The 5000-nt window shown below is 37.8% G+C and overlaps 1 non-coding gene and 21 pseudogenes across 1 annotated transcript; all 22 read right to left on the reverse strand.

Moving 5' to 3' along the window:
• Positions 1-29, reverse strand: part of LOC148444981 (5S ribosomal RNA) — a 119-nt pseudogene extending 90 nt beyond the window's left edge.
• Positions 30-144: 115 nt separating this feature from the next.
• LOC148444982 (5S ribosomal RNA) lies at positions 145-263 on the reverse strand (annotated as a pseudogene).
• Positions 264-379: 116 nt separating this feature from the next.
• LOC148444983 (5S ribosomal RNA) lies at positions 380-498 on the reverse strand (annotated as a pseudogene).
• A 116-nt stretch (positions 499-614) lies between these two features.
• Positions 615-733, reverse strand: LOC148444984 (5S ribosomal RNA; annotated as a pseudogene).
• A 115-nt stretch (positions 734-848) lies between these two features.
• On the reverse strand, positions 849-967 carry LOC148444985 (5S ribosomal RNA; annotated as a pseudogene).
• A 116-nt stretch (positions 968-1083) lies between these two features.
• Positions 1084-1202, reverse strand: LOC148444986 (5S ribosomal RNA; annotated as a pseudogene).
• Positions 1203-1318: 116 nt separating this feature from the next.
• Positions 1319-1436, reverse strand: LOC148444987 (5S ribosomal RNA; annotated as a pseudogene).
• Positions 1437-1551: 115 nt separating this feature from the next.
• LOC148444988 (5S ribosomal RNA) lies at positions 1552-1670 on the reverse strand (annotated as a pseudogene).
• A 116-nt stretch (positions 1671-1786) lies between these two features.
• LOC148444989 (5S ribosomal RNA) lies at positions 1787-1905 on the reverse strand (annotated as a pseudogene).
• Positions 1906-2021: 116 nt separating this feature from the next.
• Positions 2022-2140, reverse strand: LOC148444990 (5S ribosomal RNA; annotated as a pseudogene).
• Positions 2141-2256: 116 nt separating this feature from the next.
• On the reverse strand, positions 2257-2375 carry LOC148444991 (5S ribosomal RNA; annotated as a pseudogene).
• Positions 2376-2490: 115 nt separating this feature from the next.
• Positions 2491-2609, reverse strand: LOC148444992 (5S ribosomal RNA; annotated as a pseudogene).
• A 116-nt stretch (positions 2610-2725) lies between these two features.
• LOC148444993 (5S ribosomal RNA) lies at positions 2726-2844 on the reverse strand (annotated as a pseudogene).
• Positions 2845-2960: 116 nt separating this feature from the next.
• On the reverse strand, positions 2961-3079 carry LOC148444994 (5S ribosomal RNA; annotated as a pseudogene).
• Positions 3080-3195: 116 nt separating this feature from the next.
• On the reverse strand, positions 3196-3314 carry LOC148444995 (5S ribosomal RNA; annotated as a pseudogene).
• Positions 3315-3430: 116 nt separating this feature from the next.
• On the reverse strand, positions 3431-3549 carry LOC148444996 (5S ribosomal RNA; annotated as a pseudogene).
• A 115-nt stretch (positions 3550-3664) lies between these two features.
• Positions 3665-3783, reverse strand: LOC148444997 (5S ribosomal RNA; annotated as a pseudogene).
• Positions 3784-3899: 116 nt separating this feature from the next.
• LOC148444998 (5S ribosomal RNA) lies at positions 3900-4018 on the reverse strand (annotated as a pseudogene).
• A 116-nt stretch (positions 4019-4134) lies between these two features.
• On the reverse strand, positions 4135-4253 carry LOC148444999 (5S ribosomal RNA). Its single transcript, XR_015875659.1, has one exon. It is a non-coding gene; the product is annotated as a 5S ribosomal RNA (ribosomal RNA).
• A 115-nt stretch (positions 4254-4368) lies between these two features.
• On the reverse strand, positions 4369-4487 carry LOC148445000 (5S ribosomal RNA; annotated as a pseudogene).
• Positions 4488-4603: 116 nt separating this feature from the next.
• Positions 4604-4722, reverse strand: LOC148445001 (5S ribosomal RNA; annotated as a pseudogene).
• A 116-nt stretch (positions 4723-4838) lies between these two features.
• LOC148445002 (5S ribosomal RNA) lies at positions 4839-4957 on the reverse strand (annotated as a pseudogene).
• Between the last annotated feature and the right edge of the window lie 43 nt (positions 4958-5000).

Consider the following 5000-nt stretch of genomic DNA (forward strand, 5'->3'; position numbering starts at 1 on the left):
GGCATGTCCAGTGTGGTTTGGCTGTAGGTGCTCAAAAACATTAACTTTAGACCTCTTTTACTTCTTAACTCAAGTAAATTCAATGATAAGTTGAAAAATGAAATGTAAAATGTAATGGAAAAGAATGTTATGGCAGTATAAAATTACCTACAGCACCTGGTATTCCCAGGTGGTCTCCCATTCAAGTACTAACCAGGCCCAACACTGCATAGCTTCCAATATCAGACGATATTGGGCATGTCCCGTGTGGTTTGGCTGTAGGTGCTCAAAAACATTAATTTTAGACCTCTATTACTTCTTAACTCAAGTAAATTCATTGATAAGTTGAAAAAATTAAATGTAAAATGTAATAGAAAAGAATGTTATGGCAGTATAAAATTACCTACAGCACCTGGTATTCCCAGGTGGTCTCCCATCCAAGTACTAACCAGGCCCAACACTGCATAGCTTCCAAGCTCAGACGAGATTGGGCAAGTCCTGTGTGGTTTGGCTGTAGGTGCTCAAAAACATTAACTTTAGACCTCTATTACTTCTTAACTCAAGTAAATTCATTGATAAGTTGAAAAAATTAAATGTAAAATGTAATAGAAAAGAATGTTATGGCAGTATAAAATTACCTACAGCACCTGGTATTCCCAGGTGGTTTCCCATCCAAGTACTAACCAGGCCCAACACTGCATAGCTTCCAAGTTCAGTCGAGATTGGGCATTTCCAGTGTGGTTTGGCTGTAGGTGCTCAAAAACATTAACTTTAGACCTCTTTTACTTCTTAACTCAAGTAAATTCAATGATTAGTTGAAAAATGAAATGTAAAATGTAATAGAAAAGAATGTTATGGCAGTATAAAATTACCTACAGCACCTGGGATTCCTAGGTGGTCTCTCATCCAAGTACTAACCAGGCCCAACACTGCATAGCTTCCAAGATCAGACGATATTGGGCATGTCCAGTGTGCTTTGGCTGTAGGTGCCCCAAACCAATAATTTTAGACCTCTATTACTTGTTAACTCAAGTAAATTCATTGATAAGTTGAAAAAATTAAATGTAAAATGTAATAGAAAAGAATGTTATGGCAGTATAAAATTACCTACAGCTCCTAGTATTCCCAGGTGGTCTCCCATCCAAGTACTAACCAGGCCCAACACTGCATAGCTTCCAAGTTCAGACGAGATTGGGTATGTCCAGTGTGGTTTGGCTGTAGGTGCTCAAACACATTAACTTTCGACCTCTATTACTTCTTAACTGAAGTAAATTCATTGATTAGTTGAAAAAATTAAATGTAAAATGTAATAGAAAAGAATGTTATGGCAGTATAAAATTACCTACAGCACCTGGTATTCCCAGGTGGTCCCCCATCCAAGTACTAACCAGGCCCAACACTGCATAGCTTCCAAGTTCAGACAAGATTGGCATGTCCAGTGTGGTTTGGCTGTAGGTGCTCAAAAACATTAACTTTAGACCTCTTTTACTTCTTAACTCAAGTAAATTCAATGATTAGTTGAAAAATGAAATGTAAAATGTAATAGAAAAGAATGTTATGGCAGTATTAAATTACCTACAGCACCTGAAATTCCCAGGTGGTCTCCCATCCAAGTACTAACCAGGCCCAACACTGCATAGTTTCCAAGATCAGATGATATTGGGCATGTCCAGTGTGGTTTGGCTGTAGGTGCCCAAAACCTTTAACTTTAGACCTCAATTACTTCTTAACTCAAGTAAATTCATTGATAAGTTGAAAAAATTAAATGTATAATGTAATAGAAAAGAATGTTATGGCAGTATAAAATTACCTACAGCACCTGGTATTCCCAGGTGGTCTCCCGTCCAAGTACTAACCAGGCCCAACACTGCATAGCTTCCAAGATCAAACGAGATTGGGAATGTCCAGTGTGGTTTGGCTGTAGGTGCTCAAAAGTATTAACCTTTGACCTCTATTACTTCTTAACTCAAGTAAATTCATTGATAAGTTGAAAAAATTAAATGTAAAATGTAATAGAAAAGAATGTTATGGCTATATAAAATTACCTACAGCACCTGGTATTCCCAGGTGGTCTCCCATCCAAGTACTAACCAGGCCCAACACTGCATAACTTCCAAGATCAGACGAGATTGGGCATGTCCAGTGTGGTTCCGCAGTAGGTGCTCAAAAGCATTAACTTTAGACCTCTATTACTTCATAACTCAAGTAAATTCATTGATAAGTTGAAAAAATTAAATGTAAAATGTAGTAGAATAGACTGTTATGGCAGTATAAAATTACCTACAGCACCTGGGATTCCTAGGTGGTCTCCCACCCAAGTACTAACCAGGCCCACCACTGCATAGCTTCCAAGATCAGACGAGATTGGGCATGTCCAGTGTGGTTTGGCTGTAGGTGCTCAAAAACATTAACTTTAGACCTCTTTTACTTCTTAATTCAAGTAAATTCGATGATAAGTTGAAAAATGAAATGTAAAATGTAATGGAAAAGAATGTTATGGCAGTATAAAATTACCTACAGCACCTGGTATTCCCAGGTGGTCTCCCATTCAAGTACTAACCAGGCCCAACACTGCATAGCTTCCAAGATCAGATGATATTGGGCATGTCCAGTGTGGTTTGGCTGTAGGTGCTCAAAAACATTAATTTTAGACCTCTATTACTTCTTAACTCAAGTAAATTCATTGATAAGTTGAAAAAATTAAATGTAAAATGTAATAGAAAAGAATGTTATGGCAGTAAAAAATTACCTACAGCACCTGGTATTCCCAGGTGGTCTCCCATGCAAGTACTAAACAGGACCAACACTGCATAGCTTCCAAGATCAAACAAGATTGGGCATGTCCAGTGTGGTTTGGCAGTAGGTGCTCAAAAACATTAACTTTAGACCTCTTTTACTTCTTAACTCAAGTAAATTCATTGATAAGTTGAAAAAATTAAATGTAAAATGTAATAGAAAAGAATGTTTTGGCTGTATAAAATTTCCTACAGCAACTGGTATTCTCAGGTGGTCTCCCATCCAAGTACTAACCAGGCCCAACACTGCATAGCTTCCAAGATCAGACGAGATTGGGCATGTCCAGTGTGGTTTGACTGTAGGTGCTCAAAAACATTAACTTTAGACCTCTTTTACTTCTTAACTCAAGAAAATTCATTGATAAGTTGAAAAAATGTAATGTAAAATGTAATAGAAAAGAATGTAATGGATATATAAAATTACCTACAGCACCTGGTATTCCCAGGTGGTCTCCCCTCGAAGTACTAACCAGGCCCAACACTGCATAGCTTCCAAGATCAGACGAGATTGGGCATGTCCAGTGTGGTTTGGCTGTAGGTGCTCAAAAGCATTAACTTTAGACCTCTATTACTTCTTAACTCAAGTAAATTCATTGATAAGTTGAAAAAATTAAATGTAAAATGTAGTAGAAAAGACTGTTATGGCAGTATAAAATTACCTACAGCACCTGGGATTCCTAGGTGGTCTCCAATCCAAGTACTAACCTGGCCCACCACTGCATAGCTTCCAAGATCAGACGAGATTGGGCATGTCCAGTGTGGTTTGGCTGTAGGTGCTCAAAAACATTATCTTTAGACCTCTTTTACTTCTTAACTCAAGTAAATTCAATGATAATTTGAAAAATGAAATGTAAAATGTAATGGAAAAGAATGTTATGGCAGTATAAAATTACCTACAGCACCTGGTATTCCCAGGTGGTCTCCCATTCAAGTACTAACCAGGCCCAACACTGCATAGCTTCCAATATCAGACGATATTGGGCATGTCCAGTGTGGTTTGGCTGTAAGTGCTCAAAAACATTAATTTTAGACCTCTATTACTTCTTAACTCAAGTAAATTCATTGATATGTTGAAAAAATTAAATGTAAAATGTAATAGAAAAGAATGTTATGGCAGTATAAAATTACCTACAGCACCTGGTATTCCCAGGTGGTCTCCCATCCAAGTACTAACCGGGCCCAACACTGCATAGCTTCCAAGTTCAGACGAGATTGGGCATGTCCTGTGTGGTTTGGCTGTAGGTACTCAAAAACATTAACTTTAGACCTCTATTACTTCTTAACTCAAGTAAATTCATTGATAAGTTGAAAAAATTAAATGTAAAATGTAATAGAAAAGAATGTTATGGCAGTATAAAATTACCTACAGCACCTGGTATTCCCAGGTGGTCTCCCATCCAAGTACTAACCAGGCCCAACACTGCATAGCTTCCAAGTTCAGTCGAGATTGGGCATTTCCAGTGTGGTTTGGCTGTAGGTGCTCAAAAACATTAACTTTAGACCTCTTTTACTTCTTAACTCAAGTAAATTCAATGATTAGTTGAAAAATGAAATGTAAAATGTAATAGAAAAGAATGTTATGGCAGTATAAAATTACCTACAGCACCTGGGATTCCTAGGTGGTCTCCCATCCAAGTACTAACCAGGCCCAACACTGCATAGCTTCCAAGATCAGACGATATTGGGCATGTCCAAGGTGCTTTGGCTGTAGGTGCTCCAAACCAATAATTTTAGACCTCTATTACTTCTTAACTCAAGTAAATTCATTGATAAGTTGAAAAAATTAAATGTAAAATGTAATAGAAAAGAATGTTATGGCAGTATAAAATTACCTACAGCACCTGGTATTCCCAGGTGGTCCCCCATCCAAGTACTAACCAGGCCCAACACTGCATAGCTTCCAAGATCAGATGATATTGGGCATGTCCAGTGTGGTTTAGCTGTAGGTGCCCAAAACCTTTAACTTTAGACCTCAATTACTTCTTAACTCAAGTAAATTCATTGATAAGTTGAAAAAATTAAATGTAAAATGTAATAGAAAAGAATGTTATGGCAGTATAAAATTACCTACAGCACCTGGTACTCCCAGGTGGTCTCCCGTCCAAGTACTAACCAGGCCCAACACTGCATAGCTTCCAAGATCAAACGAGATTGGGAATGTCCAGTGTGGTTTGGCTGTAGGTGCTCAAAAGCATTAACTTTTGACCTCTATTACTTCTTAACTCA

This window comes from Taudactylus pleione, unplaced genomic scaffold (genome assembly GCF_031769625.1).
Source record: "Taudactylus pleione unplaced genomic scaffold, aTauple2 ptg001270l, whole genome shotgun sequence".
Taxonomy (NCBI): domain Eukaryota; kingdom Metazoa; phylum Chordata; class Amphibia; order Anura; family Myobatrachidae; genus Taudactylus; species Taudactylus pleione.